This window comes from Neopelma chrysocephalum, unplaced genomic scaffold (genome assembly GCF_003984885.1).
Source record: "Neopelma chrysocephalum unplaced genomic scaffold, ASM398488v2 Primary Assembly neopelma1_75, whole genome shotgun sequence".
In the NCBI taxonomy this organism is placed as follows: Eukaryota; Metazoa; Chordata; class Aves; order Passeriformes; family Pipridae; genus Neopelma; species Neopelma chrysocephalum.
In genome coordinates this window covers 11,410,422-11,438,183 of record NW_020897736.1, presented here as the reverse complement: position 1 = coordinate 11,438,183, position 27,762 = coordinate 11,410,422, and the positions used below count along the sequence as shown (strand labels likewise).

Sequence of the window (27,762 nt, the reverse complement as noted above, 5' to 3'; positions counted from 1 at the left end):
TGTGTGTGTGTGAGGGGCTCCCTCTCCATGGAGGGGTGTGTGTATGTGTGAGGGTCTCCCCCTCCATGGAGGGGTGTGTGTGTGTGAGGGGCTCCCCCTCCATGGAGGGGTGTGTGTGAGGGACCCCCTGTGTGTCTGTGGGTGCGTGTGAGGGGCTCCCCGTGTGTGAGGGGCTCCCGGGGCTCGCTGCGTTTCCCGCCGCGGCGCCGAGCGGGTCTCGCCCCTGCCCGCGGGGCTCTGCGTGTTTTCCTCCTGTTACGCGTCTGCTCCTCGAGCGCGTTTAACAACCCGGGGCTGCGCGTCTCCCCGCCATCCCTTCCCTTCCCTGCCATCCCTTCCTTCCCTCCCCGGGGGCGGCCGGCTGGTTGTACACACGGGCACAGCCGCAGCCCCCAGCCCGCGCCCCTCCTGTGTGTCCCCCCCCGAGCCCCGGGGGCAGCGCTCAGACACCGCAGCCAGGGCTGCGAGCTGCGTAGTAAACACTTGCAGGCTGGGAAAGGACTCTGCTTGCTCTTCCCGCATGGAAGGAGCTTGATCTCTGTCAATATTTAGAGGCTGTTTGCAGTAACCTGCCGTAGTGAGTGAGGAATTCCTGGAAATAAGCGCCTTGCCGTTTTATTGCCGCTTTGCCGCCGAGGACGGGTTTCGCTGGCGGTGCGCGGGGTGCGGAATTACGGCGGCATCCCGCAATCTAAAGGTCGCGGGCTGCCGTTCATTTTTTAATTTTTTTTTTTTTTTGTAATTATTTCGCACATTGACCCTTTACGTCTGTGCACAAACAGAAAGGTTTGATGGCTGTGATCTTAAAGGTGATGTATTTTTTTTTTTAAGCGCTGAGGTTTGAGCGGCGTGCGAGGCTCTTCCCGGGAAAACGTGGATCCCCGTGGCGGGGCCGCGCCTGCGGGGACCGGGGTTCCTCCTGCCGCGTATCCTCAGCCCATCGCCGCGGCCGCTGCCTCGCCCGGGAGTTGCAAAAGCCCCGACTTTGTTTTTGTGCGTTTCCAACCTGTGATTGTGTTGCAGTGCCCGCCCCTCTCGGGCGCAGGGGGAACCGAGGGGGCAGGGATTGCTGCGCTGCCATTGATTACACCGCAATCATCGCCGGATTAATCCCGGGGCTGATAGGTTTTCTTCTGGTATGTCGGGCTCACGCTGGATTGAGGATTTCTTGCATGAAATTAGCCTTCCCTTGTTTCCCGGAGTATCTCCGTGGACGGGGAGATGGTAAATGTGCCTTGGAGCCCAACCATTTTAAACACTGCTCCCTCTCCTTCAGCGTCTGCAGGAGCAGGGATGTTCCTTTACTGCATCCTGATGCTTTAATTTCTTCTGCCGTGTGTTTTTCAGCATACTCCAGGAGCTGTTGTTTTGCTGTGTGGTGTTGGAGGGAAGGAACAGAGAGATCAATTTTCTCCATTTTAAATGTAAAGAATTCAGGAGGCAGAAGGACTTTTCTAAAAGTAGTAGTTTCAGATGGAAGAGAAAGGGAAGTTCTCTGGATGCACTGACAATGAGGCTCAGTACAGAGAAAAAAAAGTGAGCAAGCAGCACATAGATGGAGTCTGTAATGCATGTTGAGTAATATTGTGTTTCATTGGGCAGTGAATGCCTGTTAACTCCTTGCAAATTAAGGCCCAGTTGAGGCTTTTGGGTTGTAGTGGCAGGGCCAGCAAGGGCTGGAGAGCTGCAGTCTGACTTCCACGAGTTGAACTTTTTGGCTAGAGCTGTTTTCAAGAGGGAAGATTAATCTCTTAAGTTTAAAAACAAACCCCCAGTGCCCTTCTTCAGGGGAGGGTTTACAAAGGATTGAGTAGTGTGGAGAAATAGTACAGGAGAGGAGGAGGAGGAGATCTAGTGTGGCCTTAAACTGCTTAGAATTGTTTTTCTTGTCTTACCTGGTACTAAGTATCTTCAAATAAAAATGCTCACTCAGCTCTGACCATGAAGTAATGCAGGAATAGTATGTTGGGATTTGAGGTTCTAGTCTTCTCAAGTGTTTGCAGTTGCCACTTAACTAAAAGGAACATCCCAAATGAAATATCTCCTTCTGAAGAAGTTCTAGGCGTTTAAATCTGGGAAGATATGCTGAAAAACTTGTCTTAGCTGAATACTGCCTCTAATCGATTGTCTTTGTAGTTTACAGTTTAATAGCCTTTGTTTTCACGAGTTATTGCTGAAAGAATTTTGCTGTTAGGGGGAAAAATGATCTCCAGAGCAGATGTTTTGCATCTCTTCATATTCTTCTCTCTCCCCACAATAGTGGAAGGAAGATTAATCTTAATTTTTATTTGTTTTTCATATATACTGTGTCATAGCTAAAAGGCACTTCCATTTTCGGTCAAACAAGCAAGGCATTCCTAAATAGGAATACAAAGGAGTTACAACTGGAGGGGAGAGACCCATCCCTTTAATGCTCAATTATATAAAATATGTTCGTGGTTATGTGACAGAAACCTCTTTAAAATGCAGGTGGCTTCAGTGGAGGGCTTCTGACTCAGAAAAAGGCATTAAAAATGCCGAGAATTCCCTGAGATTGTGTTAGAACAGCACAAAAAGGGAAATGAGAAGACCTTTCATTAGGACAGAGCATGTGCTGGGGTACCCGTGCATTTGATGTGTAAAGCTACAACTGTTGGAGGTGTTTGATCCTGGGGGTGGGTTTAAGATGAGGTGTAAACACGGTGTTTGCTTCCATTTCTACCTTGGTCATGATGGGGTTTTGATTTTCACCCGTTTGTCTATTTACAGAGAGAACGTTTAGGAGGAAATGGGTTAAGCACTTCGAACTAAAATACTGGATTTAGGTCTGATAGTACTTCAGACTGATGGATATCTTGATGGGTCTGTTCATGTGAGCGCCAGGCTTTTGTTTGTCTGTCCAGGCTGTGTTGTGTTCCTGGTGTTAATAAACAGCGGCTCATGCTGATGCTTAATCTCTCTCCCAGGTTGCTTAGTAAAAGCCCTCCTGACCTGCTGAGTTACACACACCTCGCTTTTGCATCAGCGTTTTCCTGCACGCCTGGTGGTTAGGGAATGTTGTTAGCTGGGAGTTGGATAATTCCTCCTGCAGTTGAGGTTGTGAATAGAAAATGCCAGAGCAGGCAAGGAATTGGTGTCAGTCAGGGCTCACCAGAATGAGGAGAGGAGGGGAGTATTCAGGGAGTGATGGTGTCCAAGGGGAAGGAGAGTGAGCCAGGCAGTGCTTGGACTTTTTTTTGATTGTGTTAGATTGGACTTCCAGAGCGTTTCCATACCAGAACTGGAGCAAAGGGCTGTGTGACTCAGAAACGGAGAGGGTTAGGAAATGGTAGTGACTTAGCTAATATCAGGCAAAATGCGTTGGGAACGTGAGGAAGCAGAGGGATGGGTGTGGAAAGAAGGTGTGTTAGAAGTTTCAGTGTTGAACCAACAATTGAGAGAGAAACACTGTTGTTTTTTGTGTAAAGTGAAGGAAACTTAGTTCTTAAGTATGTTGTGAGAAGTGGGGAGGGGGCTGCAGAGGGCAAGAGGACAGATCAGTTAGTTTAACTCCAGATACAACAGAAGACACAATTTATTTGGTTTAATGGGGGAATTGCTCAGACTTGATGAACTGTTGTGTTAATTTTTTGTGTCAGCTTTTCCCTGACCTGTTGTTCCCTCAAACTAATTCTAAAGTATAGTTAAAGCACAACTCCAGTGCTGAAATTGTTTTCATCTTGAAATACACAAAATCTAATGTTACAGAGCATCCATGTGATGATTTTTGAATCTGTCTTCATTGGTAAATAATTAATTTCTGTCAGTATGTGTTACCATGGGAAAAGTTGTTTCAAATCCTGTTGAATTTTCTGCTAAACTGGCATTTACTAAGGAAATCTTGGAGTAGAATTTTATTTAAGCATCTAACATTTAAAATTAAAATACATTTCAGGGCTGAAACTATTAGCTTGAAAGGACAATTTCAGTTCATGTTTAACTAATGCTTCTTCTCTTCCCCAGTAATTTTTGTTTTCTTTTTACTCTGAGGTAGATTTTACCAGTGATCACTGGAACTATTATCTCAGTGAGAGCAGAAGAGGCAGTTTTGTTAAGTGATTAATTATATTGTGTGTATTTTCCATCTGTGTGAATTGTGAGCTACCACAAACTTCATTGTAGAGAAGTTTGTTTATAGTCCCGAACTTTGAGAGAGAGAGAGAGAGGCAATAATATATGCAGGAAACCTGTTTTTCTCACACTGGATGTTAACTTTATGATCCCACACAGCAAACAACTTATCTGGCTCATCATCTGTAATGGCTCTAAAGTTCATAACTTAACAAAATGTACTGAATTAAATTGTTTTTAAGAAGTTAGTGTATTTATCTGAATTATCTACAGTTAAATTAATAAACTTCATGAGCATTATTGCACTTGAAGAGCTGATGACTGAGAAGCAATGGCAACTTGCTGGAAAAGTTCTGGAAGCTTTGGTTTATGAAATTAAATACATTCTTACTGGGATTTTAGTGTAAAGCTTTCACATTTGGAAATGCTTTCGGATGTTATCAAGCAGCAGCTGTTTTTTATTTACGTATGAGTGTGCACACAGGAATGGGTAAACTCCAGTTCATTATTGGAAACTATTGCGGATGCTGAATTTATAAAAAAAGCTGCAGTTTGAGTAATTGTCTCGAGAGTCTCATAATTAACCTTGTTGCAGATTTGTAGTTTCAGTTTATTTCGGATCTTTGTGACAAAGCTGAGCTTTTAAGGTTTCTGGGCTTTGGTGGTGATGGAACATGCTGCTTTTAAGGGTTTGTGTGCAGAAAGACTTCGGGAATGCAGTGATGTGTTTGAAAGGTAGAAATACTGTTTTAGTATTTTGATCTCTTTGACATGTATAATTTTTCTATCACTGTAAATTGTATAGACAGGTTCTTTGTGTAGGTTAGTTGGATTAGTTTTATGATTTATGAAAGCCACTTAAAAAAGAATAGTTTTGCCTTTTTTTTTTTTTTCATTGTACAAAAGCAGAACTCAACAAACAGTAGTTGATGAAGACACATTGGTGGTTGTTAGCCAGCCTGTCTTGTGTGTGGTTTTTTTTGGGCTGCTTTTTTTCCCTCTTAGCCAAGTCATGACAGGTACAATCTGGACTGATTTCTGGAGTACTATATTTGTCTTTTTTTGTGTCCAAAACTGTCTGAGAGAAACTTTGAGGACCGGCTAACGATTAGCAGCACTCAGTGTTCATTCATATGTTCCTGTGCTCTGCAAACAGAGCTGAACTGAGTCCTCAACTCCAAAACAGGCTCTGGGTCCTGCTGGCAGGACTTGTTGGTTTTTCTCACTAAGTTTGATAATAGTTTGACTTATTGATTAATTAAGGAGATGCATTCTGGCACACCCAGGTCGGCACAGTGATGTGTTGTGAGGGTTTAACTTGCCTTTATCACTGCAAGTTTTGCTTTCTAACCTTTGCAAATGCTAAATATGAGCAGTTCCCTCAGGACATCTTTTGAGACGCCAATTAACTTGCTCAGTGTTGATATCCTCCAGAAGTTGCTGTTGTGGCACAAGATTGTTTAAAATGCGCTGAAAAGCAAAATTGTTGTTTATTTACGGGTTGATTTGCATATTGCTTGTAAGCTTTAATGTAACATAATTTTATTTATTTATTAATTTTGGACTATCCAGACCTGTACATTTCCAATTACTCTGTTTCTTTGTTGGTAAACTTGATGGTACCAGCAGAAAGAAGAGTATCTGTGTTTCAGTGACTCCCCAGGAAGTTTTTTGGGGAGACTGTTGCCTTTGACCTGCCCAGGGAGAAGGAACCTCACAGCCCAGAAACGTACTGAGATTATTCCTCTAGAGGAACCAATCCACTGGGAAGTAATTTTATAAAACAGCAAGTGTTTTGTAGCAGCACAAAGTTATTTTAGTAATAACTTGGAGCAATAATTCCCATTAGGATGGACACTGAAGTGCCAGGTTGTGGTTTATGCTGTACTGTTGACTTAAAAAAAGCACACATTGTACAAATAAAGCTTTTAAAGCAGGAAACAGGTGAACTGCACATGGATGTGCTTTGCTGTCATAGTTTATAAATTAGGGGGGTGCGTTCTGCTTTTGTGAACCCTGAGTTTGTGAAGGTGTGTTTTGGGCAGGTCCAGTGGCCGGGGGGGGGGTTTGTTTGCCGTGGGTTGCCAGCGAGGCACATGTTGCTGCAATAGCTGTGACCGGGCAGTGTTATCTGCACAGCCCTTATTGGTGCCATTACCTGCTGTAAAGATAGCTCTGTTTGCTTGGAAGTGTGAGCATCAACTGATCAGAACACTTTCTCTTGACAGGTGGGCTTTTTTTGGGAGTTCTTTGCCAAATATCCCTTCTCCCTGCGGAGGGAGCAGTGTCAGGATGTGACAACATCAGGCAGATGCAGGAAATATTAACAGGTTTTTAATGACAGAGGCGAGTGGGTTTCCCCTGCCGTTGAGTTGGTGATGGGTCATTTTTTCTGAGTGTTTCCAGCAGCTTTGTAGGTTTTTTTTCCTTCAGTATGAACAGTTTGCAAATTATTACACTACTCATTTAAGTGAGCTACTTACACAATACTGTTCAAATAGTGGAGGGTTTGATTGGAGGCAGGAAAGAATTTTTTGAAGTTCAGAATGCATGAAATGAATACATGCTGAAGTAGTCAAAGATCTCTTGTACTTTATCAGAGAGCAGTCTGCTTGAATGAAAGGTACTGTACCTGCTGTTAAGTTTATAAACTTGGTTTATACAGATTACTTTTTAAATTATTCATTATGCTACGTTACAAGTATATCTGACAGGTTTAAAATAAATGGCTTGATGGTAAGAGGGAGCATGCATAAATTAGAGCTGGGATAATGTGCTCTTTGAAGTATCTCTCCCATTTGTTACTACTGGAGTACAGTAGGTAGCTGCAGCTGAGTGTGTGATCCTCAAGTACGAGAGCATCATTATCTTCAAGCTGTGGTGTAGTGGCAGTTCTTATGTAAGACAGATGAGACAAAGCAGGGAGGACCAAGGTGCAGCCTTTGTTTCTAGTTACAAACACATTTCTGCTGAAACATGGGCAGTATTTATGTGAAAAAAATTCTGTAAGCGCAGCAGGGCTTGCTGGTAGCTGTGTGTTGGTAAGGTTAGGGTGGCACCACTGGTTTATTTACTCTTTTCTGTCGGCATTGCTGGGCATTTGTAAGGGGTGTTTTAGTAAGGTGAGGGGAGGTTTTCCCTTGTGCTTAGTGGGATCCTGTGTCTGGTGTGCTCATGGATCATGGTACTCAGCCTGAGAAGCCTTCCTGGGATGTGTGTGCACGGGAAAGCTTCACAAGAGCTCAACTGTTGTGTTTGGAGAGGGTTATTGAAAGAGAATTCCAGATCTCTTGGATGAAGAAACAGCTTCCCAAGACATAAATTGACATAGTGCTGGTTTTCCCCGATTTTGTAGACCGGCAGCTCGTTATATTTGCGAAGCAACTCCCAAAGGAGTTTATGGGGTAGGAAAAACCCCCATAATGACGTGTGATAGAGCAGTTATAAAAATGATCACAAGCTTTTCTGGAAGTGGAAGGTCATCTTATGGAGATGAATAGTTCACATCTTAAGTCTTAATCAAAGGGATACAGTCTTTTGGAGAAAGGTCTGGTGACAGCCGCTTCTGGAAACTGTCTGTAACCAACCTTCTGCAGAAGAATTGGCTTGGGCTTGGGAAGGGCTTTATCCCTGGATCACGCTGGAGTGGTTTCCTTATTATTTGTATTGGCTTCAGTTTAGGGTTGTCTCCACATTTTGACCTTCTTTTTACTTCCCTGCTGCTCCTCTCATCCCCTGGAGTGACTCTGTGTGTGAGTTGTCTGTACCTCGAAAGGCTTAAAATTGCTCTGTGGACACCTCGGGCAGGAGTGGGGGACTGGCACTGCCTGGTGGGAACGGACACGTCTTTGTGCTGCTCAGCTGAGCTGAGACTGACCCTTGGCTCAAGTGGGAAGAGTTGAAATGGCAGTGGCAATGCCTTGTTTGTCCTGGCCCCCCCGTGCTCTTTGCCAGGGCAGAACTTAGTTTCATTGTGGTCTTTTGTTGCTCTCTCCCAGGGCTTTTGGTGTGCAGTTACATTGTTACTGTTGTCCTCCCAAGTCAAGTTTTATGTATCCCTCTGGGGAGTTGGTGCGTTCTCCAAAATGCTGGTGGACTTAAATAGTGTGGTTGTTCCTGTTAAGCTTTCAGGTGGTTCTGCATTTCTTTTAGCTGAGAACCAACTTAAGGGGGACTCAATAGGATGATGACACAAACATCGTTCACAGACCCACTGGGGTGGAAGGGGGACCCCACTGGAATTGTGATGGGGTCTGACTTCTTCCATGCCTGGATTTTGAGCTGCTGCTTCTCCCTGGTTGTTCTGTACCCCAGCAGGTGGAAGCAGCTTGTGATGCTGCAGTGATTTCAGTGAACATCTTTCAGTTCATCTCTGAAGCTTTTTGTTTGTTTGTTTTTGAGATAGATGCAAATTTATTGGTCCCTTGCAGATGCCACTTCTCCTGGGAAGTGTGGCAGGAATGAATGTCCAGCTGTGTTAGGAAATGCTTGTAAGTGACTGTTACTCTGTGTACGTTTCTCCTCTTCCTCAGACCTGGCAGCTGCAAACCAGTAGGACTTGAGACCAGTTGTATGTTGGGGAGGATGCCAGATGTGGAAGGGTCTGATAGTCCTGCTGCTTGTGCACCTTGGATGTGGAGGTTCTGTTTTATTGGTGTTCCCTGCAGCTCTTCCAGTGACTACACCCATGGTGGAGCTGGAGTCTGTGCAGTGGTCACTGTGCAGGAGAGCAGAACTGGGGGTTAAGAAAAGCACATTTGTTGTTCCAAACTTGAGACTTGGCTCGGTTTGAGACTGACTTGAGCTTGCCAGGGTCCTGCCTGGGAGCGACTGAAGGTTTTGATTGTTTGTTTGTTTCCTTTTGTGTGTGTGCTAATAAAATGTTTATATTTTTGTCACACTGGAGTGGGCTGACTACGTGGACAAATATTTTTGTTGATACTGTGTCTCAACAAGAGGCACGAAAGATGTATTTAACATTTAAATTAGGTTATGAGAGTTTCTTTTAAGATTTGAGCTTTTATATTGTTCAGCGGGTTGTGGTTCTGAAGTGGCCGATGTTATCAATGAAGGAACAGAGGTCCTTCCAAGTGGGATCAGTTGTTATCCTGCAGAAATCAGGCACAGGGAATGCAGGGGGGTGTGTGTGTGTGTGGTGGGGGTTCTGGGCTGCAGCAGAAGCACACATGAAACGCTCATCTGTTTGTACACGGGCTGTGGAGCTCTCTGGGTAGTTCATTGTTTAAATAAACATGTTGCATTAGCTGTAGGGCTTTAGTGCCAAATGCCCACTGATGAGATGTATGAGGGTTTTGTTGTTCCCAAGCCACACTGAGAAACACAACAGCTTTATAATTCAACACGTTTGAGGAAGATTACAAAAGGAATTTGGGGTGGATCGCAATCAGCACTTCAAAAGCAATAGCTTTAGAGTAACTGTGCTACAACACAGCGCAGCCCATGGAAAAACACTGTCATCTTAACAGATGCAGTGTTATTTTGGAGATTCCACTGTATAAATACACGGACTGTGGTTAAATTGTGATGGCAACAGATGCAATCTCAGTTCTTGAGTCTTTCATCTCTTTAATATTTAAAAATACCCCACAAAGTAAAAGAAAAAAAAAAACAACATCAAGGCTGAAAACATGCCCTCTGTAAATTGCTGGGGCTGTACCTTTTGGGTCTTGTAGCATTTTGGATACGTCACTGCAGGGTAAGGCAGAGTAAATGCACATCTCGTGAGGGAGCTGCAAGTGCTGCTACTCAGGGCTTATTGTACCATTTGCATATGAATGGAATTATTCAGCTCTACTTAAGAAATGTCAGCGAGATTGAAGTCAGAGTTGGTTAACCTGGCAAAAAGATATTTCCAGTATTTTTCGTGAAAGAAAGTGAAAGTATGAAGACAAGAATTACACATTCTGCTGCCTAAGCCAATGCTGTCTGAGGATTTTCTTGGTGTTCTTGTAGTTGATATCAGTGACTTCACTTTTAAGTTTGTCTGCAATACATTATTGTGGTGTTGGAGAGTGAGAGAGTTGGAATGTGGGAATCAGATTAATGCTGCACAGTTGTGTTCACATTTGTTTTTCTTTCCAGATTTAAATACTGGTTTGAGAACTATAAATTCAGAGCAAGGGTCTTTTTTTTTTTAATGAAGAACAAATAAAGCATGTCAAGATTTTACCGGTGCATTCACCTTTCTCTATCTGCTAGTTGGGTAGAGAAGACTGAAGTTAAACACTGTAACTGGATTTTAAAAAGGGACTGGATAATTTGTGTGAGCAACAGCACTGGTAGTCATGCTTGCTAAAATAAGGAGTGATCACATCTCGTGCTTCAGGAGCTGCCAGTGTTGAAGGGTTGGGAAGAAATGGTATTCCTCCTCCGGGTGTCTGTATCTCCCTCCCCCTTTGTAGAACACAGAAAATGCTGCCTTTGGGGGGTGGTTCAAGGCTTGGTGTTTGCAACACTGACGTGGCTCGGGGTGCTCGTGTGGCTCTGTCATCCAGGTGACGGCACTTTCCCTGGGAAGCCGCGCGTTGCCAGGCGTTGGATGACTCTACTCTGAGCACAAGTATGAGGATGGGGGTGTTGGGCTCAGCTGACTGATAAGGAGATAGTATATTACACTAAAAATAAACCCAGATCTTCACAGGCAACTGAGAACATCACCTGGTGTCACGTGCAGTTAGAACAGAAGTCCAGGTGGGTTCAGCGCGGCTTGGCCTCCCTCCCTATGGGCTGTGATGCTTCCATAGGATTTTTCTTCCTTCTTCAGGAGCAGCAGCTCACAAAGTGTGCAGCTATCCAGAAGTGTGCAGCTATCCCGTGTTTCTTGCTTGTTGGATGCGTGGCCATGGGTCTTGTTTACCGCGGTATCAAAATACTGCTGTGACCTCAGGATGACTGTCCCTGTCACGGCGTCGGGTTCGACGCCCCTGCGGCTTCTCCCAGACTTGGTGACCTGAGAAGAGGTGAATCCTGTTTTGTGGAGAGAGGGGCTGGGGATATAATTATCACGTTAAATGATTTTTGCAGAAGGAGTGAAGGCTCCATTTAAGATGTCTGCGCACCCTGGATGGGAACATTCCCCTCTGTTCTCCCTCTCCATCAATATTCCACCTTCCAGTGGTGTCTCGTGCTCCTTGGTGTCTTGGTTGGCTTTGCTGGTGTCGAGCCTGGTGCCCAGGATGTGGAGCACACACTTTGAGGCTGTGGGTCAGTGAGGTGCTGTGCACAACCATAACTGCTGAGATGTTCAGAGGGTGGAAGAGTTCCATTTTCTTCTCACCTGATTTAGTTACACTGCTCACGGAAGGGCACTGTGAGAGCCTGAGGGGATGGATCGTGAGGCTTCGGAACCACCTGGTGAAAATGTTGAGAATTTTGGTCCAATTTGCTCTCACAGTTTAGTTCTTCCTTAGTATGAAGGCCTCATATACTGTGTGTATATATATATATATATATATATGTACTCTACTAGTATATAATTGTTTTTTCTTTTATTGAGATGGAGTGAATGATTTCCGTAGTGACTTAAAACAGCAAGCAGGAAGAGCTTTGCTCTAAATACGCAGTTTTAATCTCATTTTGCATGTTTTTAGTTGGATTTTTTCTTAATTGACTGACAGCTGTTAGAACAATGATTCACAAACAACCTTTTCTGAAAGTACAGGCCTTTTTGCAAATGCATGTAAATAATTAGATGCCTTGGATGCATTTGCTCAGATCCTTAATTTTCACATTTTTAAGTGACAAAATGGCAAATGATTTATTTTCTGGTAGATTACTTCTCATTTGTGTTTTTTGGTTTTTTTTTATTTGGATGGAAAATGGAATTTCAGTTGGAATGCAGAAGATCTGAGTTTTGAGACTTAATTAAAACTCCAAGTGTGGAGGACGGGCATGATGTAAAAAACCCCAAACCATCAACAGAAGAAATAGTTTGTCATTGTTTCTCAAAAGTTCAGAGCTAATAGATCATGCCCACTGACTGTTTCACAGGTTTCCATGCAGGAGTCCTTTATAATTTGGGATTAAGTGCTTGTTGAACTGAACCATTTGAGTAAACTGAAATGAGGCACTTGCAGAAGTAGCTGTTGAATGTAAAAGCTCTCTGAGCACTTCATCAAAGGGTGGCTCCAGGAGAGCACTGAACAGCAAATTCACCAGTTCCAACTTTTTTTGGTGTAAATTATATGCTTACTATTTTTATTTTATTTAAATTACAGTAGGCATTTGCCCTAATATATGCTGTTACAATTTCATGTTAGATTTGTAATTAAGTTTATTTTTAGAAGAATGCATTTAAGTGGTTTATATAAAATGATTTTCTATTTTTGTAAATGAAATAATTGTTTTTTATTGACTTTTAATTTCATGCAAATGTGGGGGATTTTTTTTTGGCTTGGAGGTTGTGTAAGCAGAAAGAAATTAATGATTTGAGAGTATTTTCATAATATAAAGGGCAGGAGATCCGTTGTCATTAGCTGGGGGCACTGGTAGGCAGAGTTAACTCTTATTTAGACACGTTCAAATTGAGTGATGGATGTTACAGAGTGGGGTACAGTGGTTTTATATAATATATATATATGTATAAATAAGTGTTTTTGATTATTCTTCCTGGTTAAGCTGAGAAAGCCAAATTGTGAGTGAGTTTGGAAGCTGACAGGGGGATGAGCAGGATGGCCATTATGTCGCAATCCTGAAAATGTCGTAATCCTGAAAATGTCCTGAAAATGTGGCAAATCTGATGGAGGAGGGAGTGTTAATTGTGTGCAAGCCAGATTTGCTATTTTTACTTTGGCCTCGCTATCGTGTCTCTTCACAGATGAATTTGAAGGCTACAGGGAGTTGAATGATGAGTCATTATTGAGTTGGGAGAATCACAATTGATCTCCATTTCCTGTTGATTCCAAAATTACTGAAGTGTGAAAGCCGAGAGTGACTGATCACTTCTTGGAGGGGAGTTTGGGGGTGGAATGTGGAAGTGACTGTGTCTGAAGTCCCTCCAGGCTGCCCTGGGTGTCAGCAGGGAGATGTTTGCGGTGAGAACAGGTGTGTGTGTGCCCGGTCTGAGCCGAGTTACCTCCCAGCAATGATAATCCAGACACTAAAATACAATCCAGACACTAAAATACGCTCCGCAGCAAGGTGGGGGGAAGAGGTGTCTTAAGTGGCTAATGATAGAAGCTTAAGATTAAACTTTTCATTGGTCTCCTCAGTCCTGGAGTTCTGTCTGACTGACCTGTGTTTCTGTTGCTGAGCTCAGAACATCCTCCCCTGAAATCCCTTTGCTCCCAGGCCCTGGTTGGTGTGGCAGTGTCCTGTTCCTTTCCTACAGTGGCACAGGGTGGGATGGAGGGACACGATGCAGAAAATTTCCCCTACCTGTTGTTGTTTGCAATTACCTTTTGATGAATGACAAATTATCTTTGTCATTCTGCAGCTTTGTTCTTTTCTTGTGATGAAAACGCTCTTTTGACAGATACTAATTAGAAACACTGTGATAACATGTGCAGGTAAGATTTAAAATTTCTTTCTTTCTTTGTTTCCTAGGACTAATTGTTAGCAAAACCTTTTTTTTTTGGTTAGGAACTATTAAGTTGCATTACTAGACTCTGCCCACGTTGCATATGTGAGAGTAAATTCTGCTGAAAGGGGATTTGTTGGAAGGAACGAAAGGGAGGATGTTCACTGTTCTGAGTTATATTGGAAACAAGCTATAAAGAAGCCTTGAAGTATCACTTTAGGAAGAGATAACTTTAGTTCCCTGCAGGAATAGGAGGAGGTGGGAGGTAAGGCTGTCCCTTCTCTGTTTATTGCATCCCTCACAAAATCCTGATTTTTAAGGAATTTTTCGGAGAGGCTATTTTGAAAGGCAAAATAACAACTGTTCAGATGGTCTTTGAACCATTGAAACTTGTCATGGATGTACAGTCTGATATGCTGTGTTAAAACAAAGAACTAAGAGAAGGAGAAATATGCTTATTCCTTGGAAAACATGTACAGGCTTTTCCCAATGTTGCTTTATTTAGGATGGGAAGGGGGAAAAAGAGGTGGTCTGAGAACAGCTCGGTTTTCAAATTTGTAAACAAAAGAGGGGAAAAAAAATTCTTGCAGGCTTCCTGACAGGCAGGGTGTGTGGTTTGCAGTCAGAAGAGCTGATTCAGTTGCTCTGGCTTTTGCAAGGGAACAGCTAGAGGGGTGAAGTGCTCTGAGAGGGTGCAAAGAACTTTCCTTTCCTCTAGAAAGAGTTGAGCAAACACGGAGCCCCGAGTTGCACGGTTGAAATTTGGTTAGGCTTGGAAAGGACACTGGTTTTCAGCAAAGTATGGTGTTTGTTCAGGCTGTTGTGAATTCAGGAGCAAGAGCTGCCACACTTGAAAGACATGAAAGACATGTCTCAGTCGTGCTGAGGTTTCTGAAGAGGGATCTTGGCAGTTCTCGACGCTGTCGCTCGTGGAGAATCTTCAAATGCTTAAAGCCACACCTTGATACCTTATATCTTGTCTTGTAGGATCTCTGTTGATATGCCCCGCTACAAGTGCACTTTGTTAAACACAATTAAATGTGTAATATTTTTATAATACTCGTGCTTTGGAAAAATCAATATGACCAGTTTCCCTCTGAAACGACGAGACGCCTGCTGTGCTGATGGAGTCGGGCACATTAGGAAGTGGTGCTTTGTATCCTCTCAAGAGCAACGTGCTCTTGTTTTCTCTTAATCAGCAGAACGTTCTCTTGCATGTCAAATGTCTTCCTTGTTTTTGTGATCTCTATCGGGGCAGAGTGAGGTGGGGGGGAAAATGTCAGGGCAACAGAATAGGTTTAAAAGCTTTGTAGCAGAGAAAGCCTGCAGCCCTGCCTTTCTGTTCTAGTGAAAGTGGTAATCACCACCTTAGGGTTGGACACTTTGTGTTTATGTTTGTGCTTTAAACAATAAATAAAAGAACAACTTGCCCTTCAGAAGAACATAATGCGTAGCCTGCTGAAATACTCTGGAGCATAAGGGATATAATTAACCCTTTTCCCTTTAGCTGGGTAGTGTTTCAGAAGGTAACTCAAGATGTCTAACACATCTGAAATTGCTTATTTGCCAGTTCACTGAAGTAAGGATTTTTCAAGTTGATTGTCTGAAAATCAGACCTCTCCTTCCTCCCATCATTGCTTTCTCCTCCTTCCCTGTTTCCTGAGCTGCAGTTTCCAAATATTTAATAGGACTAGTACTGATTGCCCTTTTCTTTGTTTGTTTTTTTAAACTTAAAAAGCAGCCATTGAGTAGAAAAGTTTATTTCCCATCACTCTTGCCGAAGGCTATAGAGAATAGATCTTGGAAGTTTAGGCACTTGTCCAGGCTTTTCAGAGGAATTTTTAAGAGATGCTTTTTGCTTTTGATGCAGTGAAGGAAGGGGAATGACTTGAAAGGACTGACAGAACAACCACCTCTTCCTGTGATTCTTGAGTATTTTGCTTTACTGACCGGCTGCTCAAGTAGCACAAATCAGTTCTGAACTGTTCTCTCAGACAGTTTTGGTCTGATTCAGTGAAAATGGGCTGAAAGGAGACAGGACCTGAAATGCTTCCAACTTTTTTTTTTTTTTTTATTCCCCATCTTGACTCTCCTTGAAGTATGTGAATTAGTGTGAGAAAGTGTCTGTAGCTCCCACTGGGTCAAATAGAGGTTGAGATAAAAATACCTGTCTCTGTGTGTATTGTAATATTGATCGTCATGTGGTAAATAATTCCTTGGCAGCAGGATTGCCAAGTCTGATGTTTTCCACTTCATTTGTAAGTTTTTGGTGCAGTCTTGCTGCTGGCTCCGTGCTCAGACCTGCTTTTTGTGCTTTGATGGGTATCTGCTGCATTACTTCCTTCTGACCAGCCTTTCCTTTCTGATAAACTGTCATCCTTTGGGTTGGTTAAGCTGACTGGATCTGTTAGTTCAGAGCTGCTCTCTTTTTGTTGTGACATTTTAATAAATTCATGGTCTCCATGAGGACCCATTTCTGTCTTTCACCTCTCCCAGCACGGGTGTGCACGTCTTCACACCAAAACAAAGATTGCTACCCAGCCTCTTTTTTTGAATTTCTTTGTTTTTATCTGTTCCATGATAAACATCTTTAAGTGGTGTTACCCAACACAGTCCTTCCTGTCACTTGGGGACCTCACCTTTTCCAAGCAGACTGGGAAGTTTTCTGTTAAAGGCAGCGTGTGCCCTTTGCAGATCTGGGGGCGCTTCGTGAGTTCAGGACTTTCTCCGTGCCCTAAATTGCTGGTTAACTGTGGAGGGAATAAGGAGACTGAGTCCTGGTTTCTGAATGTGAAGCTGAATGAAGCTGGCATGTGGTAAAGCAAAGCACTGTCGGCTCAGATGTGTTTTCTTAACATGGAACCAACCAGCCTTGCACAAATACCGTGGTTTTCTTTCACAACAGCGGCGGGTGAGGCGAGGCCGGGGGCTGTCCATCAGCTCTGCTCCCCACAGGACTCTGCCTTCAAGCTGGCAGTAGGAAAAGAGGGGGGTTTTTTTGTCCTCCCGTCCAGATCCTTTTTACTTGTGCCTTTTTTTCCTCTGTTAATTTGTACTTTTCTTTCTCAGACCTGGTTTAAGCTGTGCACTGTGGCTGTGGCCCCGCTGCCCGGTGTAGTTGTGCCCCTCGGTGCAGTTTGTGTTGGCAGCAGATGTTTGGCTGGGGTGACTTGATGTTGTTTGGGCAGGCAAATCATAACTACAGGCAGAACAACTCCTTTTTTTGGGGGTGGCTGCAGTGGCACAGAGAAAATTAGATTCTTCCTTTAACTTCCAGATTGGCAGCTGGTTTTACTGTAAAACAAGTGGTGGTGGTGGGGAAGGATGTGGGGTGCTATAATTAGTCCTGGGATTGCAGAGCTTGGTGAAACCTTCCTTGTGTCCGAAGGAAACAGTCTCACCAAGGCTTTGTTGAATGTAAAGTAGTCTGGGTCCAGAGAGAGGTTGGTTTTGATGCAGTCCTGTAGCCTGATTCTAAAGCCTTGGGAGCAGTTCCTGCCCATACGAGTTTCCTTCTCGTGAGGGGACGGGCAGAGTTATTCCTGCTGGTGGTCCCTCTGTTTGAGAGATGGTACCTGTTGAGCATCAGCTAATATTTTTTTGTCTACCTTGCAGTGTCTATTGTTATAATGATAAAAGAGTTTCTGAATGCAATGAAACTCCAGAATATGTCATTCAGGTTTAAGTATCTAGGAATGTATTAGTTCGTGTGGTTTCTCTTGCTTCCCTTTGTCTAACTGCTCCTTTTATTTGTTGCAATGGATAAAGGTCACCGTTTAATTTTTAATCTAAGTCTTCCAAGGAAAGATTTCTTATCATAGGTTAATTATAAATATATTTTCTATAATAATTTAAATATTAAGTAGTACACGCTTGTTAAGAAACACAGAGCACTTTGCTGAAGAAACACACTTGCCCAGAAGGCTGAGGTTCCAGGTGTTCTGGTACTAAATCACCTCTTAACAGCAGTTGCCCATTCCACAGTTCCTTCAGGGAGGATATTTTAATTTTAATTCAGTCAACCAGGTCAAACAGTTGATAAGTTCTATTGCAGTTACAAAAATCTGAGCCTGAAAAGATATTGTGTGTCATGTCCCCCCTGCCCCAGATGAAAATTGATTTTTGAGAGAATGAGGTCTTTTAAGATAGTGATCTTAGAAAAAATTGTGCTTTTCAAGAATCAGGTGAGGTTAAACTTAGTACAGCATGTTTAAATCCACTTTTTCCTGGTGAATGCAACAAGTTAACTTTAAAGGTGACTTGAAAGATGTTTTTCTGAGTTAAAATCTTATTTTGTACCTATCTCTCTGTAAATATCCACTGTGAAAACAAACCAAAACTGTCACTTTGATAACATCAAGGAGAGAAAAACAACAGTCTTTTATGACTCAAATTTCTTCTACTTTCTTATGTTATCTCCTTCATGACCAAACAGTGAAATAGTACCAGGGAACTGGCAAAATTCAGCTTAAGTAGATGTTCTCCAGCTCTGTCTTTAGCTAAGAGTGGGGGGGGTGTGCAAGGTAAAGGGTAAAAACAGTGATGAAGACACAGATCTCCAGTTTGGTCTTGCCTTGATTCTGGGATAAATATGTGCTGCTGCAGATCCCAGCAAAAGGAGGTGCCCAAACTTGGGAGTGTTTCAAGCATCCAAACTGTTTGGTTTGCCTGAGTCCCATCTCCTGTAATTTGTTGCATCCTCTTCACCCCCAGAATCTTGCAACACTCTTCCCCCCAGTTTTGGCTCAGAGGGGGAGCAGAACAGGTAACCCCTGGTGATGAGCTGCCGAGTGAAAGGTGCCGTGGCTGTGTTTGGCTCACCCGGCTGGACCCACTGCTTTCCCACGGCAGGATTTGTTAGAAATGCAGCAGGGCAACCTGTTGCATCCCAGGCTCTCCAGAAGTACCATCCAGAGGATGAGCAGTAAGTCTCCTGCTTGCTCTGCCATTCCAATGCTCTTCTAATAAAGCTGTGACAGTAATTGCAGTTGCCAAGCAATAGAACTCGGCACAGCCTGGCTGGTTCTGTACCCAGATTGTTCTGTTAACCAGGATTGTGCATCGTGCACAGTGCTGCTGGGCAGCGTCTAGAAACCACGTATGGGGTTGTAAATCCAATGTCTCAGGCAGCATGTGAATGTAAAATGGACACTGTGGGCTGAAATGTCACCTGGAACCTAAAAGTGGGGGAAAGCGTTTGGGATTAAACCACTGTTGGCCCTTTTTTATTAACAAGGTGTATATTTAGGGTTTTTTATTTGTTTCTTTTAAATTTCGCTGTTTTACAGTGAGGATCAAACAATTGCTGATCAGGAGATCTGTGTACATAGGCTGAAAATCCTAAACCCAGGATTGGAAGCTTTCCTTTATCTTGAGAGAAATGAAACTCCCGGGGCTCTGGGACTTGGCTGTGCCTAAGGAGCTCTGGTTTTCCATGTTTAACCCTGTTTGCCTGGTAGCTTCTCACCTGTGTGCATTAAGGGTGCTTTGTTTGTGGAGAGACTCACCTAGACTGGTATCACAGAGCTGTTCTGTTTTCCCTTTCCATAGTTATTGTGCTGTGATGTCTCTGAGACAATAAATACCGTGTGAACGCTGCCCTTGTGGTAGAAAGGACACTTCCCTTGGCTGGGGTGTGTTTGTGACACTAAAAGCGAGTCTAAAGCATCCAATTGGCCAGAAAAGTGAGCTCCCATAAGTACACCTCCTGGTATAGCTACTTTGGTTTATATTTGCCTGAAATTGTGTTCTGGTGCAACTGTTTTTGGTTGATAAGACCTGAACTGCTCCTTACCTTGGCTCTGGCACTAACCCAGGTGTTTTACCTTGTATTTGGAGAGGAAGGTTCTTTTTTTTTTCAATCTAGTTAGCTCATGGCTGGAAAGCCCCACAGCACCTGCATATATGTAATTTAATACCTTTAAAGCCCTTTTTGGGGATTGCAAGTTGGTCATATTTTAACTGCCTTGAGAAAGCAGGTTGCAGCATGACCTATGTGATTTTTAAGCTGAGTAGCTGCTGTGTGAAGGGAGGGGAGGGAGGGCTCTGTGTTCTATTAAATAAAGTTTGATAGCACTGACTTTTTCTTCTGTGCAATCAGATAATAATTTTTTAACACTATGTTAAATCTCTGTTTGGGTGGAAATACAGGACTGATGGAAGTCTTAGTTCAGTTTGTTAAAACAGAACCACTGCTGTGGAAGGCCAGGGAATGTGGGATTTCTGTGTTTCATTGCTTAAGAGCTGGTTAGCACAGCACAGTAGGGCTGTGTGTTGCATATTGTTGAGTAATTGCATCAGATTTTTAATTTTTTTTTTGTGGATCTGTGACTTGCTATTAAATCCTTTGCTCACCATCGTGGCTGCAATTGCATACGATGATACTGTTCTGTCAGTTTGCTTCTAATGAAGCCTAAATGATGTGGCCTGATTGGCCAGCCATTTTTTGGAAATAATAATTAAAAGTAATCCCAAAAAACTTTAAAGAGTGACAGGTTTCCTAGATTACTGCAGGGTGGCAACCCAGCAGGCAGCTAAGGATAGTAAAGTGTCCCTAAATGTGAGTTGCTGGGCCCAGCCACATGATGAATTTTCATTCTGAAAGGATTTGGCTGCTTATCCCAGCTACCTAAGTGTATATCCCATAGGTTCCTGTCAGCCAATTGCTGAGTCACTTGGATGTGCAGACATCTGTTTTAAAAACAAATAAATAAAATCCTGCACACGACTATTTTTTTTTTTTTAAAGGTGGAGAAGAACAGTCCCCAGGAGAGACGATTTTTGTTAAGCTCTATTGTCATCACAGATTGTGACACATAAATTCAGTGTTATAAACAGCCTGTAACTTCAGTCTTCCACCATTTTTGCTTTAGCAGGCATTAGACTGAAGCTGCTGCCATTGGGTTTAAACATTATTATCACCATTAAAAAAAATGTTTTACTCTCATAGTTATTGATCTTAACACGCCACCTACTCACTTGTGTCTTAAGTATTTTGTGTAAATGGCACACTCTCCTTTTGTGGTGCTGTCAGGGAAGTTATAATGCAGGGTAAGAAAGTGCACAGGTTTGAAGCCTTTGTGTCCTCCTGTGAGGAGGGAGCTCATCTTTAGTGAGTTAGGCATTATCTGCTTTCTTCTGTGGTTTTTTTGTTGTTTAACTTAGATAATTTTCTCACAAGCTTGTGAACTTGACCATACTTTGATGTGTTGCAGTGTAATTTATGGAATTATCCTGGAGTTACATTCAGCTGGTGCTTCAAACAGCTTTTCCTTCCCTGTCAGAGCACCTTGGAGGGGTTTGATTGTTCAGCTCCAGCCGTAAGGTTCAAACAGTGGCCTTCAGTGTTTGACACACTCTGGGCATTAACGGGGGAGGATTTTGCTCTAAGGTTGATCTTCTAGTTACCTCTTTGGCTTCTTTTCTTCTTCTTTGGCAGAGAATCTCACAGGCATTGCCCTTCACCTGGGCACTGCAGATCAGGGTTAAAATTTGTGTGCTTCTTTTCCGTTTGCTTTGGTAGCCGGGGGTTTTGGGGTGGCCGTGAAGGCTCGGCCTCTTGGATGTTCTCCCTGCTCCAGTTTTGCCCTGCGTACCCACGAGGACAGTAAGGAATCTGTGCCAACAGAGCCACTCACGTTGTGCTATTTCAGCAGGAGGAGGTAATGGATGTGGCTTCCCAGGAAGCCCTGAGGGATGTGGTGGGTCAGCGCAGTCTTGGTCAGAGAGGATTCATTTGGGGGTGACTTGTCACGAGGGCGCTTTCACGTGAGCTGGGCTAAATCCAGACCCACTTGCTCTGGTGTGCTGTGTAGAGAAGGCATCAATCAGTGTTATTAAAGGGATTCAGTTCGTTTTGTTGGCTCCATTTTTGCTAAGCTGCTGTTCCTGTTGACATTCAAAGTAAAATGTTGGCAAGGAGAAAGCGAGCGAGATGAGGGACAAAAACGTGATTTATTCTGAAATTTTATTTGTGTAAACTTATGGGGAAGTTGGAGGAAGTTCATGGAAAGCAACAATGCCAGAGATATCTTTAGCCAGTGACAGCTGAAAATTGCAAGAGCAATAAGGCAGAGACAGTTTGAGTTTTGATGTGGGTTGTAGCCCTTTTTTGTGTTATTTTTGCAAATGTTTTCTTCTGGTCAACTTGGTAACATAGTGGCCCTTGGATTTGGAGTATATAGTTAGTAGAGTGGGAAAAGAGAAAATTAAAGTAGGATGTGTGTGTTTTTCTAAGGGCTGTGGAAGACAATGGGAACGTGTGTGGAGAAGTTGCTTTTTAAAGTATTTGCACCAAATTTGCACCAAATTTGCCTGGCCTGTTTGTGACAGCACTTTCTCCTTCCAGATCTGGGCAAAAATAATTCTGTAAAAGGTTGATAGGAGTGATGAGTGACAGGAGGTAAATTAATGATAATAGACTATATTTCTCAGAAATTACAAACTACATTGCAATGCAATCTCCAGTCCTGTGAGTGTTTGGAAGATCACAGTGGTCTGGCTTTGTCCTCCAAGGCTTAACTTGTAATTAAATGGGAAAAAACCCCAAGCCCTCTCTCTTCCTTGGCCTTAGATATGTTATCAAGAACATTCTCAGGACTTATATTCAAATGGAAACAGTTGGTTTTTGTTTGGGTTTGAGTATTCCCTTTCATGTTTGGAAAGCCTAAGATGGCAGCGTCGTGCTGGTGCTGGAAATTACAGGAGTTGAAATTCAATTATGGACTTGCTTGGCAAAATCTGAAGTGATTGACATTTCCTGGATAGTGGGGTGCCTTTTATCTCTCCCCCCCACCCTGACAGATGTAGCTTCCTAAAATCTTGGTAAATGTGAAGCGGTTTATGTAGCATATTCAACAAAGAGAAGCAGTTCAGTGGGGAGGGAGGCAGCTGGAATGGCGATGTAGATTTAGCTCCCTCCTTGTTACTGGTTCTGACATCCCAAGAGGTAACACAGAAGCGGCTTCCCTGGGAAGAGATCTAGTGATTGATGTGACACATACAGGATAGGTGAGCTTAGAGAGTACAGAAATTTTGTGGGAGGTTGTGTAAGTACATTAAAGACACTAAAATATATATTTCATTCATAGTGTCACTACGGAGGCAAAACCAAGAGCTCAGTGGGTGGTGGAATCCTGTGTTAATGTAAAGTGTCATAAGCAATCTCTCCAACCACTGATTTCTGTGAACTCCACATTTAATTTCTTTGCAGAGTATGCAATTAAAGATTCCTGAGACTTCAGTAGTAATTTTTTTTCCCTGTGTCTGCAAATGGTGTAACTGTGCTGAAACCTTCCATGGGCTCGAAGGGAAATCGTGGTTGCTGAGCTGTTCCTTGTCAGTCTTTCTACCTTTGCCTTCCATGTTATTGAGTGGAACTACAGGAACAAACCAGGCTTAACCCAGGCCATGGGCTGCAGTCCCTCTCTGTTCAACAATGACTGAATAACACTTAAAGATGATTTTTCTTCAGGGCTGTGTGACAGTCCTGATGTTGTCCTTAAGACAAGCATAATACTTAGGAGTAAGAATGAAGAGAGAAATTAAGGTCAAGTTATACTTTTCACTGTTTAAATTCTGCATGGGCATCACATTTTCAGACTATTCCCTCTCTGTTTCCACTGATGTGCCCTTCTCTTCTGAGCAGTTATAGTCATGTAGGAAAGAGGTTCCTATTGTAAGTTTAGTTCCTTTTTTCTAACCTGATTCCAACCAGTTTTTTTATATAATGTAGGGATGAGGATGCTGTCATCAGCTGGAATTAGTCTTTAACTTTCAAGTGTCTTGAAGGAAATTTTTTGGGAGCCCTTGGGTTTTTTGCAATGTGCCAGACAACCCCTCTGTGGAGTTGATCCAGTAGGTAGTAAACATGTCAATATGCAGGCCATGATAAGTTATGGAGATCTAAATCCACCCTATGCCATAAATATGTTCTTTGTTGTTGTGAGAGAGGGATGGGAGCTCTGGAGATGATTGGCTGAAAAAGGATGCTGCCTGCTGGGAATGTGGGATGAGGGCAGCTGGACTGCAGCCACATTCAGTAGCTGCTTTGGACCCTTTCTTTGTAATGACCTTCCATAGATTAAAACTAAAAAACACATGATGAAAAGGAAGTGGCTCCGTTGGGAATAAATAACAACACTGTGCTGATCTCCCAGAAAGACCCACAGCTCTGAGCTGACATTACTGAGGGGTGATGTGGTCAAGCCTCTTTCATTAGAGGAGTTTGGGAGAGTGCAGTGTTCCCGTGTTAGGAACGTCAGCTCTTTGCTGCCCAGGGAGCAGCAGGAGCTGTCTGGGGAAGCAGAGCTCTCCTTGGAGTGGAGTGTGCTCAGAAAAGCCATTATTGGCCAACTGAGCTGTGGTGGTGTGAGCAAGCCACTCTCTAAAAGTAGAACCAGCCACAATTGTTTTTTTGTATTAAGCCTTGTAGTTCTGTCTTTGTGTAGGAAATCATCCAGCACTGATGGTAACATACTGTGCTTGTTACCACTGTGCAGAATTTCAGGGTATGGGAGAAGTTAAGCAACCTCATGGCCTCCTTTAAAAAAGAACCCTTTTGAACCTTGTGGATCACAGGCTTTATTCTCAGAATGGGTGTTACAACCCCCAGGCAGGAAAACAATATGGAATTAGAACAATTTTTGCACCTTTTCAGCAACTAGTGTAAGGGGATACCCTTTTTAAAACAGAAATGCTGAAGGTATCCAAGCTCCCTGTTTAAGACAGACTTTGCATCTCTACTGTGAAGTAAAGGAAACAATTTTCACAGAAGGGAAATCAGAAGAGGGGAAACAAAGGGAAATCAGAGCATGCTGTGGGTTTACAAACCAGGAGAAAGGTGAGCGGGAGTTGATGTCGCGGTTGCTGGTGAGATGGTTGTGGCAGGTTGTCTGTCCTGATTGTCTTTCAGAGATGTGAAGCCTGCTCAGGCTGAACAGTCTCTGTTGCCAGGGAAAGCCTGACCCAGACTGGTGTTGAAAAGGCCTCAGGCTTGCGAAAGGGATGTGCTGGATTGGCTGGTGACTCAGAGCTGCCTCGGTGCTGCTTTGTCTGAGCCCGGTGTTGAGAAAGCCCAGATAGTGGTGGTTGCTCCACCTTTAACTTCTGGCTGGTTGAGAGGGTATTGTGCAGTGTAGTACAGCCTTTTAATGTTCTCCAAAAAAGTAGAGGGTCAAAGGCAAGACTTAAAATGTCAAGAAGTGTATTTTTTTTAAAAAACCCAAACCATAAACAGTTGTGTTTCTTTAGAAGTTCTAAATGAAGTAACTTGGATGAATACAAAATTGGAAGCAAGGACTGCACTATGATGAAATAGCTTCTTGTAGGAAATGAATCCTTATTAAAAACAGTGGATGTGTGAACTGTCAGTGCTGCCCTGTAACACCTTAGCATTGATAGTGAATTAGCTGTGATGAATTTAGGTGCAGCTGGGAGGTGGTGTAGCAAGCACAAGCTGTGGTAGAGGGTGAGTGTTGGACAGAAGGCTTTCTGCTGCTTTGTGTGTCACAGCAGGATATTTTGGATAAAGAAGGGTTCTTTCCAAACACTGAAGGGCAACAGGCAAGTCCTTTTAGGAGTCTCTAGTGACCTGAAGTAATGAGTGGATGTAGGTAAAGAGTGAAGAGCTGCTGCCTGGAGTAAATGACTGTTTGGTCGTAGGTGGTGATGAAATAGCAGGTGTTTATTGAGGTGGCAGTGCATTCTCCGTGTCAGAATAGTTTATGAGCCAAATAAACATTGGCAAACCGTAGTTGAAGTTGAGAGGAATCCACTGGATCACTGCACTCCGAGCTCTGTGCTGGAGCTGGCCCAGGCTGTCCTCAGTGTGTGCTCACAGTCCTGCTCCCTGGTGTCCCAGCTGGAGCACCACTTACACAGGGACCTGCCAGGAGGTTCTGCCAGGTCAAGGACCAGGAATTACTCTCATCATATGAACCTGTTATGTGCAATCATTTTTCCTGGTAGTTCATTGACCCCATCTCAGCTGTGTGACCAGGCTTGGATCCATCCTCTGACCAGGAATGGGCTGGGGGTCCTCTGGAAGACTGTGGTGTGGAGTGGGTTATTTCTATTACCTTTGGAAGTTTCCATGCCCTGCAGCTTGCCCATGGGATGCTCCCTGAAAAAAAGGAGCACAAGTGGGCTTCTTGTTGGATATAAGGTGAAGCTCAGGACTTCTGCACTAAAAAGCTACTTCCAGGGAGTCATTTGTGTTCATCTGGGTAAAGAGTGCACTGCTTCTCTTCAGTATTTTAGTGTACTGGGGAGTGATCTTTTTAACAAATAAATATTTTTGTCTTTAAAGAACCAATTTCTGACTCAGAATTAGGTGCTTAGTTTCGAATAAGTCTGATAAATGATAGGCAGTTTAAGGCAAGGCTTGGAAATCTGTAAGCAGCTGAATGAAAACAGCATGAATCTGACTATTGGTAATTATCCTGGGTGTTTATAATCTGCCCAGAACTAGTGGGGCAGGGTAATAAACAGCTGTTGCATTTTTATTTTCTGTTAGTGAGCAAAATAAATACATCATAGTTAATTTCCAGTTCTGAACTGAACATGAAACAAAGGCCAGTTATCCCAGTCGTATTAAAAAAGTTCTCTAAGCTGGGATATCCAAAACTGTTAAATGGAGTATAAATGCTCTAAAGAGCATTTTCAGTGCACTTCATTGTGTCTGACAGACCAGTTTATATTGTAAGTCCATATAGGCTTTCTCTAAAATGGGATCCAAAGAAAACACAGCACAGCCAGATGGAAATTGGAGTTGACTTTGAGCTCTGATTAATTTGTTTTTCATATAATCCTTTTCAGGGCAGCAAGAAAAACGTGAGAAAAAGATGATGTATTGTGGTATAATTAACTCTGGTGAACAATGTGAACTTAAAAGACATTTCTTTTAAAAAAAAAAAAGCTTTAATGGGAACTGTTTTTCCCAAATGTCGGGATGGACCAAGATGCTTGTCCTGTTTCACGTTTGGGTCTCTGCAGTTCTCATTATATACGTGGAGTTCTGCAAAACATAACTCACTTCATGAACTAATGAACTAATAAGTTCTTAAATCAAAACATCAGCAGCTGCTCATCTGTGATCAATTCCCAGTGTTGGACCCCATTGGACTTCATCCTTCTCCATATTAAGGGGATGAGGTTTCATAACTGAGGCAAGCGAGTGCAAACTTTTGCCATAAAGCTCTAGAAATTTCACTGATTTATAAAAAGCATTAAATATCTCAAATTAAGTAACTTCCAAGCTGAAACAATCATAAAGCTAAAAGCAGTATGACTTTGAAAGCCCAGCCTCAAACAGAGACATGAACAGATATATAATGCTTTAGTTAACGTTGCTGCCATTTCTCTTACAAATTGTTCTTTAGGGTATTGTAACTCAGCTGTTTTTAAACCCATCACTCTGGAACCTTGCCTGCAAAATGTCAGCACAAGTGCAAATTTTATTTCTTTAACAAAATAAAGGGCTTGGAGCAGTTAGGCTTTCTAAACTTTTATGGCAGGAAAATAAATTTCTCTCCTTTTGCTTTGCCGCGGCAGGAGCTGTTACGTTCACCTTGTCCTGCCAGCAGGTAGAGACAGAAACCAAAATGGTTTAATGGGAAAAACTCTGGGTGTTCCAACTTGCCTTTTTTCAAAACAAGAGGAGCCCAATGTGGGAGTGTCACCACGGCCATGTGGTTGCTGGGCTGTGCTTTGGGCTTAGGGCACTGTCCCTGGGGGTGGGTGGAAGGATGGTGGCTCTGGAAGACAATTTCAGAAGCTGGAAGCAAGATGTGGGGACCAGCTCATTGAAGGAATTAAATCTGGGATGAGGTTGTCTTTCCTACAGATTCAGGAGATAGAGGCATCACTTCTGCACTAACCAGGGCATCCCTTACCAGATCTACTGTCTTGGAGCTCTTTAAATTCCCCCTCTTCCATCTGGCTTCTAGAGCTGGGTAATACCAACCCATTCACTCCTTTAAGTGCTTTCCTGAAGTTGTTCAAGCCTTGACCCCCATATTCCAGGCAGTAGCATGCGATTTTTTGGCAATCAGTATGTACTCAAATGGGGATTTCCTGTCTCACTGGTCATGATGACCAAGTGTTACTGTTGGTACGTTAGTTTTGTTGTTTATTCT

At 43.1% G+C, this 27,762-nt stretch overlaps 1 protein-coding gene across 4 annotated transcripts in view; it reads left to right on the top strand.

The window, feature by feature from the left end:
* The window catches only part of IGF1R (insulin like growth factor 1 receptor), a 174,556-nt gene that overhangs the window by 815 nt on the left and 145,979 nt on the right, over window positions 1-27,762 (top strand). The gene's annotated exons all lie outside the window — the stretch shown is intronic.